The sequence below is a fragment of the Triticum dicoccoides genome, chromosome 3B, assembly GCF_002162155.2.
Source record: "Triticum dicoccoides isolate Atlit2015 ecotype Zavitan chromosome 3B, WEW_v2.0, whole genome shotgun sequence".
In the NCBI taxonomy this organism is placed as follows: domain Eukaryota; kingdom Viridiplantae; phylum Streptophyta; class Magnoliopsida; order Poales; family Poaceae; genus Triticum; species Triticum dicoccoides.
In genome coordinates this window covers 140,020,070-140,034,985 of record NC_041385.1, presented here as the reverse complement: position 1 = coordinate 140,034,985, position 14,916 = coordinate 140,020,070, and positions in this window count along the sequence as shown.

The window sequence follows — 14,916 nt, the reverse complement described above, 5'->3', positions numbered from 1 at the left end:
ACAGACCTACGGGTCTGTAGTTAGTAGCTAGATGGCGCTTCTCTCATTTTGATCTTCAATACAATGTTCTCCTCGACGTTCTTGGAGATCTATTTGATGTAACTCTTTTTTTGCAGCGTGTTTGTCGGGATCCGGTGAATTGTGAGTTTATGATCAGATATATCCATGAATATTAGTTGGGTTTTCTCTGAGTTCTTTTATGCATGATTGTTATAGCCTCGTATTTCTTCTCCGATTTATTGGTTTGGTTTTGCCAACTAGATTGATTTATCTTGCCATGGGAAGAGGTGCTTTGTGATGGGTTTGATCTTGCAGTGTTCAATCTCAGTGACAGAAAGAGACATGACACGCATGTATCATTGTTATTAAGGGTAACAAGATGGGGTTTATTCATACGTGAGTGTATCTTGTCTACATCATGTCATCTTTCTTAATGCATTACTCAGTAATATACTAGATGCATGCTGGATAGCGATCGATGTGTGGAGTAATAGCAGTAGTTGCAGTATCATTTTGGTCTACTAATCTTGGATGTGATGCCTATATACATGATCATTGCCTTGGATATCATCATAATTATTTGCTTTTCTATCAATTTCCCAACAGTAATATGTTTACCCACCGTATACTATTTTCTCGAGAGAAGCCTCTAGTGAAAACTATGGCCCCGGGGTCTATTTTTATTATATATTAAAACGGAAAATACTTTGCTACAATTTCTTTTTATTTATTTTAGTTTGTGTTTTAGTTAGACCTATTTATCAAATCCTATACAATTTAATCTATCTCAATACCATTGAGGGATTGACAACCCCTCTACGCGTTGGGTTGCAAGTATTTGTTATTTGTGTGCAGGTGTTGTGTACATAGTGTTGCTCGATTCTCCTACTGGATTGATAACTTTGGTTTCATAACTGAGGGAAATACTTATCTCTGTTGTACTGCATCATCCCTCCTCTTCGGGGAAATCCCAACATAGCTCACAAGTAGTAGGAAGAATTTCTCGCGCCGTTGCCGGGGGACATCATCAACATCTATCAAGGACCTACGCATAAACTTTCAACTCCTTATTTGACTTTGCCTCTCATTTTCATCTCTCCCACTTCTAAAATGTTTTATAAAAAACACAAAAATATTTTACTTTGTTGCTTTGCTTGTTTGTTTGCCATAATTGTGTGTTTATTGAAAATCAGAAAGCAAAAAGCTTATGGATCCTCATCCACTTGCTAATCTTTTTAAAAGATACAAGAAACAATTACTGGTGAGTTAAGTGCACTATATTTTCTTTATGAAGTTTTTTATTGAAATTTGTGAATCTAAAAATTGTGATGAAGTGCTAAAAGAAGAACTTTATAAAGTGGTTCATGATAGCTCCTTGAATGAAAAGCATGATTGCAATGAGGTTATTATAAATTATATTAGTGTCAATCGTGTTAATCATATGCAAAACCCCAAGCTTGGGGATGTTAATTGTGCTATGTCCACTACTTATTGTAATGATCATGATTGGGATGATTCTTCTTATGATCCTGAAAATTTATTTAAGCCTCATGACGAATATGAAATTGATAATAATGTTTGAAATATTATTGAAAGTGGGTTTGGAAGAGCGTCAACTCCAAGTAAAAATAATCCCACATATTTTTAGAATGTTCAATCTTATGAATTTATTGATAAAAGTGGATTTGGAGAGGTCATGACTCTAGTTGATGTTAATCCCACTACCTTGGAAGATTGTAAATTTTTTTATGCCTGTGGATCATGGAGAGAAAATTTTATATGATAGCTATATTGTTGAATTTGACTATGATCCTACTTGTAATTATTGTGAGAGAGTAAAATATGGTTGTAGATATTTTCATGTTACTAAATTACATCTCGTTGTGATGAGATTGCTATTGTTTCTTTCTTCTTCCTTGCATAAGCTAGTTTTTGCTTGCCTTGATAATTTGATTGCTTATAAAATGACTATGCATAGGAAGTATCTTAGACTTAAATATGTTCTTGACTACTACATGATGATCTCTTTGTGTTTCAATTATTATCTTTCATGCAAGCATCATTAAAATTATCAATGCCTAGCTAAAAGGGTTTAAACAAAAGCGCTTGTTGGGAGGCAACCCAATAGTTATCCTCTTTCCCTTTCCGTTCTTCAATAAATATGAAATTATACTACTTTTATGATTGTGTTTTTGTGTTTCAATTAGTGTTTGTGCCAAGTAAAGCCTTTGGCATAATTTGGGTGATAATTGATTTGATTATGTGCATTAACAAAAACTTTTGCGTCTAGTAGCAGAATTGTTAAAATTCGCTAGAGTGTGATAAAATTCTGAATGTTTTACATATGATTGATATACAAAATTTCCCATGTTGTCCTAATTATTCAGAATTTTTGGAATTACAGAAGTATGGTCAAAGTTCAGATTACTACAGACTATTCTGTTTTTGACAGGTTCTATTTTCGTTGCATTGTGTGCTTATTTTGATGTATCTATGAGGGGGTATAAAGCCATGGTAAAGTTAGAATATAGTTGGTATAATGCAATAACAAAATATGAATGGGTTCGCAATAGTACTTAAAGTGGTGATTTGCTTTATTATGCTAACGGATCTCACGAAGGTTTTTGTTAAGTTTTGTGTGATTGAAGTTTTCATGTTTTGGGTGAGATCACAATGGATGAAGGAATAAGGAGTGGAAAGATCCTAAGCTTGGGATATACAAGGCACCCCAATGTAATATTCAAGGACTTCCAACCAACTAAGCTTGGGGATTCCCTAGAAGGCATCCCCTCTTCTAACGACCATCGGTAATTTTATTTGGAGCTATATTTTTATTCGTCACATATCATGAGTTTTGCTTGGAGCGTCTTGTATTATATGAGTCTTTGCTTATTTTTCTTTTTTGTTTTTCACAATCATCCTTGCTGGACACACCTATTTGAGAGATCCATAATGATATTATGATTTGTTAGAATTGCTTCACTTAAATTTTTTTGAGCTAGGCAATTGCTCTACGTGCTTCACTTAAATTTTTTTTGAGCTAGGCAATTGCTCTGTGTGCTTCACTTAAATCTTTTTTAGCATGGTGGTGGTTTAATTTGAAGAAATACTCTCACGCTTCACTTATATTATTTTGAGACTTAGTAAAATTTTAAAGAAATATGCTTGCATGCTTCACTTATATTATCTTGAGAGTTACTAGAATTTTGAAGAAATATGCTATCATGCTTCACTTATATTATTTTGAGAGTTGAATTTTTTTGAAGAAATATTTATGCTCTCGTGCTTCAGTTAGATCTTTTTGAGAGTTAAAAATAGTAACGGTAATTTGCACGAGATGTGAATTTGGTCCCAAATTTATAGATATTCAAGAGGGATAATAAAAACTTTAATGAAGATCATTGGATATTATAAACTTGACTCCTTGCAATAGTTTTGCGATATGGAGATAGTAATATGTGAGTCATGTTGGTGAGTAATTATGCTTTAGTAAGAATATTGGTGTTAAGGTTTGTGATTCCCTATGCAAGCACGAAATTCAATAGTTATGCAAGGAAGTTACATCCTACTTGTGGTGCATTATTCAGTGTTAGTTATGTTTAATGCTTGTATATGATCATTTTTGTTTCTTGGTTGGTCGCTTCTCAATCTATTTGCTAGCCTTCATTTTACTAAGAGAAACTATTGCTTGTGCATCCAACTCCTTAAACCAAAATTGTGCCAAATGAGTCCATCATACCTACCTATATGCGGTATTTCGACGCCGTTCAAAATAAATTTGTATGTGCCAACTCTAATTTTCAAAATGAATTTCCTTTTTGTGTGTCCGTACCACTCATGAAGCGGCAGGGGGTGGCCAATATTTTCCATGCTAGGTATGCTATTCTCAAGATGAGTGTTTATTCACTTGTCATTGCACGAGAGTGTGGCAGGTTATAGGGATGCCCAGTCTTGAAATGAAAAAAAAAACTTTATGTTGTCAAATAATAAATTCCTTGGAAAGTGTTGGTATGGAAGGCACCCGTGGATATGGCTAGCCATGGATTGTGAAATAGTGGTGGAAAGGAAATAAACTTTATTTTATGTTTGGGAATCGCTCATATTTTATCTAGCATGGAAGATAATGGAAATTCTCGGTCGTTTTCGTTGACAGGAAAAGCATGCCTCTCAAAACAATTTTATCTCTCAATTTAAGCTATGAGCTCTAGCACCTCTACAAATCTCTGCTTCCCTTTGTGAAGGGCCTATATATTTACTTTTATGCAATTTTTATTTTAATTGAATCTCCATCTTCTCTTATAAAGAACCAACTATGGAACACCATTATCATACTTGTGCATTGGATGTAGCTAATATCTGAGTGTGTTTAATAAATGGATCAATGATTGAGCATAATGGGCTAGGGATAGCTTTCTTTAGCGCTGATATTTTGAAAGACATGGTTGCTTGTTGATATGCTTGAGTATTGATGCTTTCATGTAAAATTATAGACTATTGGTTTGAATCATCTAAAGTCCAAATGTCCATGCTACAAAAGAAAAGAATATGTGACGAACATGGTTGACAACATTCCAAAAGTTCTGCCTTTAGCATTTATCTACTCGAGGACAAGCATGAATTAAGCTTGGGGATGCTGATACGTCTGCAACGTATTTATATTTTTTGATTGTTCCATGTTGTTATATTATTATTTATTAATCTTCCATGTTTTATATACATTTACCAGCAACTTTATATCATTTTCTCGGACTAACCTATTAACTTAGTGCCAAGTGCCAGTTGCTGTTTTTTGCTTGTTTTTTACGTTCCAGCATATCAATACCAAATGAAGTCCAAATGCCTCGAAATTTTTTGAGTTTTTTTTCGGCAAGAAGAGACCCTGGAAGCTTCTGGAACCCACAAGAAGAGGCTCATGGGGCCCACTAGGCACCAGGGTGCGCCAGGCGCCTCTAGCACGCCCTGGTGGGTAGTGGGGCCCACGAGCACCACCTTGACCTACCTCCACCTCTATAAATACACTAAAATCCCAAATCCCTAGGGGAGTCGACTAAATACTTTTTTTGCCGCTGCAAGTTCCAGAACCACGAGATCCAATCTAGAGGACTTTTCCGGCACTCTGCCGGAGGGGGCAGCGACTACAGAGGGGTTCTTCATCATCCTTGCTGCCCCTCCGATGATGAGTGAGTACTTTACAACAGACCTACAGGTCTATTAGTAGCTAGATGGCTTCTTCTCTCTTTTTGATCTTCAATACAATGTTCTCTCCTCGATGTTCTTGGAGATCTATTTGATGTAACTCTTTTTTTGCGGTGTGTTTGTTGGGATCCGATGAATTATGAGTTTATGATCAGATCTATCCATGAATATTATTTGAGTTTTCTCTGAACTCTTTTATGCATGATTGTTATAGCCTCGTATTTCTTCTCCGATTTATTGGTCTGGTTTGGCCAACTAGATTGATTTATCTTGTCACGGAAAGAGGTGCTTTGTGATGAGTTCGATCTTGTGGTGCTCAATCGCAGTGACAGAAAGAGACATTACACGCATGTATCGTTGCTATTAAGGGTAACAAGATGGGGTTTATTCATACGTGAGTTTATCTTTTCTACATCATGTCATTTTTCTTAATGCATTACTCCATTTTTCCATGAACTTAATACACTAGATACATGCTGGATAACGGTCGATGTAACGAGTAATAGTAGTAGATGCAGAATCGTTTCGTTCTACTAATTTTGGATGTGATGCCTATATACATGATCATTGCCTTGGATATCATCATACTTATTTGCTTTTCTATCAATTGCCCAATAGTAATCTGTTTACCACCATATGCTATTTTCCCGAGAGAAGCCTCTAGTGAAAAATATGGCCCCCAGGTCTATTTTCTATCATATAGTAAAACCAAATATACCTTGCTGCAATTTTCTTTTATTTATTTTCTTTGGTGTTTTAGTTAGATATATTTATCAAATCCTATACAATTTAATCTATCTCAATACCGTTGAGGGATTGACAACCTACGCGTTGGGTTGTAAGTATTTGTTACTTGTGTGCAGGTGTTGTTTACATAGTGTTGCTTGGTTCTCCTAGTGCATTGATAACCTTGGTTTCATAACTGAGGGAAATACTTATCTCTACTGTACTGCATCATCCCCTCCTCTTCGAGGAAATCCCAACGCAACTCACAAGTAGCAAACTCGGATGTTGAAACTTGCATTTTTTTAAAATAAAAATGGTTGTGTGCATCACTCGATGCGGAGCTGAGGGTGTTCCCCCTCTTCTAAAAAAAGATAAAACTTCACGCGCAAAATGCAAGGTCGGCTCGGAGTTTGCCTGATGCCGCACCCTCATTGGTGGGCTTGGGATCCTCCACTTAGGAAAAATTGTGAGAGCTCTCACACTGAGATGGCCTTGGGTTGTGTGGAATGATCCTTGGGTTCGTCTCGAGCAGTTTCAACTTTAATTGGGCGCTGATGACGTCATCTTTTGGAAATTTGAGGCAAATGGAAAGTATTAGGCAGCCTCTGCTTATAGGATCCAATTCTTCGGGTCCACGGTGACTACCATGAACAAGACCATCTAGAAGGTTCAGACACCTCCCATGGTCAAGTTATGCCGTCCACATTGAATTTCATGTAACCAGTAGGAGGCAAGATCCAACACGGGGCTTCTCTCACTGGTGTGGACCTCACACCATGTATTGGAAGAGTAATCTCTAGCTCGGTTGTGATTCTCTCAACAAAGGCGAACTTGGCCATTATAGCTCGGTGATCAGGGAGATTCAAGAACGGAAGAATGGATTCTGGGAGGTGATCTACGTCCACGAAAAGTAAGCTTCAAATGTAGATGCCCATAATTTAGTTCGGAGCATTTTATCACTCGATAGTGGTCCTTTTATTTGGCTCAGCAAGCCTTGGGATGTATCAATTGTACCTTTCAAAATTGATCAAGAATGAACACTCTTATAGCTAAAAAAAGTGTAGGGGTTAGCTAAGTGCTAGTCGACTAAAATCCCAATTTGGGTCAGTCGATGGTTCTCTACCCTTGATATCTAATCTAAAAGTCAGCAGTCATCTTCTACCTACAACAGTTTTCTGAAAACATATCATAGTGCATCTTTTTTCTCTCGACGATTTCTTCTTCTTGCCGCCACGGACCATAGGCCGGACCGCCAGCCACCACCGCCCATTTTTGGCGATGCTCCCGCGGCAGCCTCACCGCCCCACCACCACCGCCGTCCACCACTGCCCCCATCCTGAACCTTTAGAAAATGATGATGATGGCGGGGAATGTATCTGGTGCACTGGGGCAATTGGTGATACTCACTACAAAAAATGCACTTCTGTGATGATACGTGTTTGTCACAATAGGTCACGTTTTCTGTCATGCATGTATATCCATGATGATTTTATGACAGAATCAAGATAGTCATACATGTGTTGTCGTAGAAGTGTTCCATGACATTACCAAAATTATCGTCATGGAAGTGGCCACTTCCATGACGATAATTCCTGCGTCATAGAAGTGCTTTCGTCAAGGGCGACCGACATGTGGCATCCACCGTAAAAGAATGCCGCTAAGCTATCGGGTCCGGTTTTGGATCCGACAACCCGTTAACAGCCCCGACCAATGGGGATTTTCCACGTGTAAAATCATCATTGGCTGGAGTAAACACGTGTCATCTCACCGTTGGGACAGATGTCATCCACTCATTGGACCGAAGGCGCCTATGATACATCGACACGTGGCACGGCCCAACAGAGGCCCATTCCTGTGAAAAGGCTGGCCCATTTGACTTGGTCAAAAGGTGGCGGGTCGGTCCACGGAAAGCCTGTTAACGGCATGTTCGTATATAGCCCATTTACAGCCCGCAAACAAAGGGCCCGTTACGGCCTATCCAAATTAGGCCTAGTAGCGTCATCTGGTCCATCCAATATGATTCCAGCCTATTTTAACTTTCGGCCCATGTATGGCCCATGACATCTTTCGGCCCAATGAGGCCCTTTGTAACTCTTGGCCCATTAATGGCCCGTGCTGAAACTGGCCCGTAATGAATAGTGTATCACTTTATACCCATTAACGGCCCATTATTCCATTGGGCCGTTTCTAGCCCATGTTATCTTTCGGCCTTCTCAGGGCCTATTTATTCTTGGGCTCATTTCCAGCATTCGGTTACTTACGGCCCGTTACTGTCATTTTCTGCTTGTGGGACAATTTTAGCCCGTTGTTATAGTCGGCCCGTTTGTGGCCCGTTGATACTTTGGGACGTTTTCATAGCGTCATCAAATATGGCCTATTAACGACGGCTCGTTATGGTCGGCTCATGAACGGGCGATTCCAACTCTAGCCCGTTTACGACCATAATGCGGTCTGTTATTGGCCCATGTTTGGCCGATCGATCGTCCGGCCCATATAAGGTCCATTGATGATACGACCCGTAGAAGGCCCATTCTTTCTATGATCCGTAGAAGGCCTATTGTTTCTACGGCCTGTAGAAGGCCCATTGTTTCTACGGCCGGTAGGAGGCCCAGTGTCACTACAGTAAATATGTAGCCCATGGTTATTGTGGCCTAGTTTTAAAAAATAGGTTATTGTGGCCACTAGCAAACCGCGAAAAAAGAACTGCACTGACTACAAGCAAACAAATAAACAAGACAACAAGGAAATAAATAAGCAAACAACTTATGCTAGGCTATCACGGCTATCACACATATTACATCCACTGGGCATCAAAGTTCGCCACCAGTGCAAATATAGGGAACAATGTAGCATATAAATGCCGTAGCAAAACAAGTCCAGAGCTGAAACCACTTCAGAAGAGCTCAAGAAACAATATCCTGGGTACCCATAATGCTGGCAAGATGCTTAGCAAGCTTATTAACTTTCTCTTGTTTGACGCTTAAATTCTCCAGCGCTTGCTGTTGCACAAGAAAGCACGCATCTGAATTCTGCAGGGACTTCCTCAGTCCTTCGGCTTCTTGCCACAGCACAGCTGACTGATGCCTTTCAGCTTGTAGCTGAGACTGAAGAAGCTGAAGTGATTCAGGCAGTGAGTTCGAAGAGCTTGTGCTAGCGGTACTGGCCAGTAAGTCGAATACTACATCAATGCAGGACTATGGGGTTTTCTCACTGTCTACAAGATCGTTTTTATCACCTTTCTTAGAGACCAACAAGGTTGTCTCACTATCTTGAACCTATCTGCATTACTTTCTCTACCATTGCATAGTGGGGTGATCTTCTCGAATATTCTGTTTGCATACTACAAGAGAAACAATCAGACACATCACAGGTTTAGCTTGTAGTATACGAAACTCATTTTGGTAAACTGGTTCAGTAGTAAGGTGGATAGGATAATGGCATGAAACAAACATATATCTATGTACTGTGGTCACTGTATTGTCCATATCATTCTAGTTTATGTTGCCTAATCAAGATAGAGACATAGTTCAACTAATATATTTTTAAGACACAGCAGCATAGACAGAATATAAGTGTGAAAAACTACACAACATTGGTAGCACTTGTAATGTGCATCACATGAGAACATAACTGTTTATACAACTTAAACTGAAATCAACATAGAGCAAGAAGTTAGAACAACTATCCAGTTAAAGAAATAGGTTTAAACCATACATGTTGCCAATGTTAAGGATATCACTTATCATTAGTGTCTCGGTCAGCTGGGGATTAGAGATTAATCAGAAATCGGCCGATTAATCGATTTTATCTATTGACTATTAATCGGCCATTTTTTGCAAATCCCAGTTCCCAACACTAAAATATGTTATATTCAACACCAAAACAATATTGGACAGAAGTGTTACCTTGATTCCTAGCCTTTGAATCCTCTTATAATGACAAACAAAATAGGACATATTTCAAAACAAGGTCCACAAAACACAAATGAACATAGTTTTTGCAAACATAATGTTAGAAACAGGCCTGATTTATCGGTAGATTCCTGATAAATCGCTTGTCAGAGTGATAAATCGGCCCAAACGATAAAAGGTGAAGATAAGGCGTAATTTTATCGGTCACCCCATGAGTAGCGATAAATCGGACGTTAAATCAATGAATCAAAAGATTTCTTGAACAGGGCGTGTTGTGCCATTGGAGTTTCAGTTGGATCCTTCAAATTCGAAAGTCGTTGGTATGAGTAAATAGAGTGATGCAACAGCAAAAGAGTATGGACCATAGCTACGGAATCTGACCTGATAACAGTTGATCTTCTGCTTTAAACGTGGAGTTTGGGTTAGCTGTGGTGGTGTTCGTGCTTTGGGCACTGCAGTAGCTTTACAAACTGCTCGTGTGGGGGTACTCTGTGGTGGACATGGTTCTTTGTCAACTAGAAGTGGGTTACTATCCGCTGGGGTTGCGGTTAGATGGGTTGTAGCTGGTTCTCTGCCCAAGGTGTAAGTGTGCAATCTGGAAGAGTCTCGATTATGTGTGGTGGGGCTAGTTTGTGGTCCAGTACAACCATGGTTCTATCTGCATCGACGGGTAGCACTGTCTTTTGTGAAGAACGGGTTTTTGCTCCCTTAGATACTGCCATCACCCCTCCAATTCAAATGGCTGATAAACAAGAAAAGAAATTGAACGTACAGACATTTTATGATAGACAGATGTGGTAATTCACATATATGTTGTCTAACCAAACAATATAGCATGACACAATTTCACATATATGATGCCTAACTAAACAGGATAGTATGACACAGTTTCAGATATATGATGGATAACTTAACAGGATATAATGGCATAATTCAACATATGATGAGTACCTAAATAGGATGACATGACAAAACTATATGATGTCTTTCTAAAATAGGTTGGGATGAAATAATTCACATACATGTTGTCTAAGTATACAGGATGGCATGATATAATTGACATAATTGATTCATATACTAAGCAGCTGGCACTCGCATGTATGATCTCTAAACTAAGCAGATGGAATTCAATATTGTGCATATGATGTCTAAACTAAGCAATGCAAGACACCATATGCATGATATGAGAAATATAAACATTGTAACTTAGAGCATGCACCTCAGGTGGGATATAGGACTGGTCATCTGTCTCTGAATCCTCCTTTGAGGAGCTCCCTGTAACCATCGAGATATATGCTTCAACAGGTACCATTGCCTGCTCTGAAGACCTTGTTTTTACTCCAGATTTTTCCATAACCGACTCAAATGGCTGATACACATGAAGAGTAGTTCAATATACACAGATTGTCGACAAATGGAATACGTAATGAAAAAAAAAGATGGCATGAGATAATTCACATATATTATGCTGGCTACATGGCGGTGCATAATTCACATATATGATAACTGGCTGAAAAACATGGCATTGCATAATTCACATATCTGATATAGAAAGCAAACAAGAGACATTCACACAAAGCATGTCTAATCTAAGCAGATGGCATGGCAATGCAAGACACCATATGCATGATATGAGCAATATAACCCAGCCAAGTTAGAGCATGCACCTCGGGAGGGGGGGGATAAGATTGGTCATCTGTCTTTGAATCCTCCTCTGAGGAGCTATCTGTAACCAGCAAGAAATCTGCATCACAGGTAGCACTGACTGCTCAGAAGACCTTGTTTTCACTCCTGATTTTCCCATGACCGACTCAAATGGCTAATGCATAGGAAGAGTAGATGAATGTATAAACATTGCTGACAAATGGAATACATTATGGAAAAATATGGCACTATACAATTCACATATACGATGACTGGCTAAACAGGATGGCATTGCATGATTCACGTATATGATGCCTGGCTAAAGAAGATGGCATTGCATAATTCCCATATACTCCCTTTGTTCCTAAATATTTGTCTTTTTAGAGATTTCAAATGGACTACCACATACGGATGTATATAGACATATTTTAGAGTGTAGATTCACTCATTTTGTTCCGTATGTAGTCACTTGTTGAAATCTCTAAAAAGACAAATATTTAGGAATGGTGGGAGTATGATATAGAAATCAAACAGGTGGCATTCACACAAAGCAAATCTAAACTAAGCTGATGACATATAAGATGTATAATATAAGCAATGCGAGGTGCCATATACATGATATGACCAACATCAGCATGCCAGGTTAGAGCAAACACGTCAGGTGGTAAACAGGCATGGTCGGCTCCTTCTGAATCCTCATCTGAACAGTTATCTTCCTCTAGAATACAATCTAGAAATGCAGGAGGGGGGCCCACTTCGCCCACCATGGAGCAGCATCTGCATGGCATTATATTCCCACGCAATGGTCTTCTCTTTTTCTCTGCATGTTCAGTATGATTGTAAAAATAGTTAGATTTTGTAAGTCCTAAGGGGTGCATGCAAAAATCAAGACTGATGGTAGCAAACGAGTGGATGGATCCAAAACTAATGATAGCAGGTAGATTATAGCTTCAGTTTAAAAAGATAGACAATGGATCATCTATTGTTTGTTGCCCACCCAACATGAACCACATAGAAGACCCCAGATGAACCAGATAGTAGACACTGCCTCGATATGAGACCCACGGGCAATTCAAAACTCAAGTTTGAACGATAAAGTAGCAGGTAATAATAATCGATGTATAACGTAAGCAAACACGAAAGACTGCGACCTCTCTTCCAGAACTGTGTAGTCCTCAGGTTCATCTGCTCAGTCGATGATGGTAATGCAGTTGGCGTGGCTGCCGGTAACGGGGAAGATGATCTGAGGCGGCGAAAGAAAGTCTGCAGGGGGGATCTCTGCTGTAGTGAACGCTTCTATCGATGGTGCACCTCAGGTGGGGTGGATACCGGCACGACAGGAGCAGGACATAACACACAGAGTTTTCTTTGACGCCTATCGGAAAATGAAGTAAATCTGTAAGGGCTCCTTAGAATTGGAGGATTCTATAAACACAGGGACAGGAAAAACACACGAATAGAATAGGAATGCACGTGCAAAACAGAGCATTTGGAAACATAGGATTTTAGTCAACCCGGGTGTTTGGTTCACATGAATTGGAAGAACACGGGAATGGAGAAACGTGGTCAAATTAAAGTCAAATCACATGGAAATGAAAAAAAATAAGAATCTTATTATGCCAGTAATGCAATTAGTTTTGTTCTTCATGCATATTAATTTGAAAAGGACGTCCAAGTGAATAAAATTCCTACATTTTTTCTTTGAAAGAGACACCAAAGGAAAAAAAATCCTCCAGTTTTGCTTTGCTCCACTCCTTCTAACCAAATGCACGAATAGTAGTTCCATAGCAAAGGATCCCTGAGGGATCGACACGAATGCAGAGTAACAAAGTGATGCGACGAGTGTACAACCTCTTTGGCATAGCCTTGTGGACCTCAGCATCATTGGGTTGGTCGTGGAGGATGGTGATACTGGTGTGACTATCGGAGGCGGGGAAGAAGATCCGAGGCCTCTGGAAATGGTGCCGAGGGTACTGCTCCGCTGTGATGGATGGTTCCATCGTTGGAGCAGCTCCGCTGAGGTGTATGGTGGCGAGGCTGAAGCAGGACAAGACAGACAATGTTAATCTGAAGTGGGACCCAAATATCATCTGCAATAGATGATGTAAAATACATCACCAAAAAGTGCTAGATGTAAAATGCATCAGTCGCGTCACGGAGGCTCCGACAGATGTTGTAAGTACTGTTCACTCTAAACTTAACTGAAGAAAATGAATTTTACAGTCAAAACTGAATTTTACTGTCGAAACTGATTGAACTAGTAGTGGAGCATTGCAATAGATGTTTAGGGCGTTCGAGCACTAGTGGCAGAGAAGCAGTGATCTAAATCACCAGACGCTCGAGCAGGGAACACACTAGCAGAGAGCAAATCGTGTAGTAGCACCGCGAGCGAGTGCTAAAGCAGCAACTCCTGTAGCTGCTGGAGGTCGTGCAGCAGTAGCAACAGCAACATCGCAAGCAAGCAAGAGCAAGAGCAGAGCAGTAGCACGAACGAAAGCAAGAGCAGTGCAGCAGCGCGACCGACAGCAAGAACAGAGCCGCAACACGAGCGAGAGCCGGAGCAGCTGCATCTAGTGCCGTTGTGGAAGTTGCCGCCGAGGAAGCAACAACATGGGGGAGAGACGCCGTGGATGATGTGCTCGGTGACGGCACCGTCGATGGAGACCCGCCATGCCTGCTCGGTATCGAACACCGGCAGCCCCGTGAGATCGAATAAAAGATAAAATGCAGCGGTGAGTGCAGAACCTCCTTGGTGGCACCGAGTTGGCCTCGGCTTCATCGAAGGAATTGGTGAGGGTGTTGCGGTTCCGGTGGGGCAGGTCAAGACGACACTGTGGGGATTGAGGTGGCGCGATAGACGAGGCGAACATTGCGGCAGCTCCTTGGAGGTGGAGGACGGGGCGGCCGATCCAGTTGGACGACGAGATCAATGCCGGATCCTCATTCGGTGCGGTGGATGAGGGACGACGAGTGTTGTGGTGGATGACGTAGTCGAGGAAGAGTCTCCGGTTGGGCGGCGGTCGGCAGGCCGACGGAGGAGCGTGGGGTTTCGCAGGTTTTGGCGGCCTCGGTGTACGAATGGGGGGCGAAGGGGGAGGGGGGAGCCAAGCTTAGGGACGCTCTTGTCCAAAATGTAGGGTAAGTTACCATCGTACCCCCACCAGTTTTGACACCATGGCGTGGAGCTTCATTTCCGGCTGAGGGGTAGAAGGGGGATTTCACGTGTCTGGGCTGTGGGACCGATTTCGGATGAGGAGGGAGTTTTCGCGCGCATGGAAATTTTGGGATAACAAGGCGCGGCGCGGGTTGAAGAGGCGGGAGTTTCAAAGCAGGTGAGACAAAAGATACTTGAGCTTGAAAATTTCAGGATAACAAGGTGCGGATTCCTTGTTCGGCAGAACAAACTTAACGTGTAAAAAAAATTCATACAAGACACAAG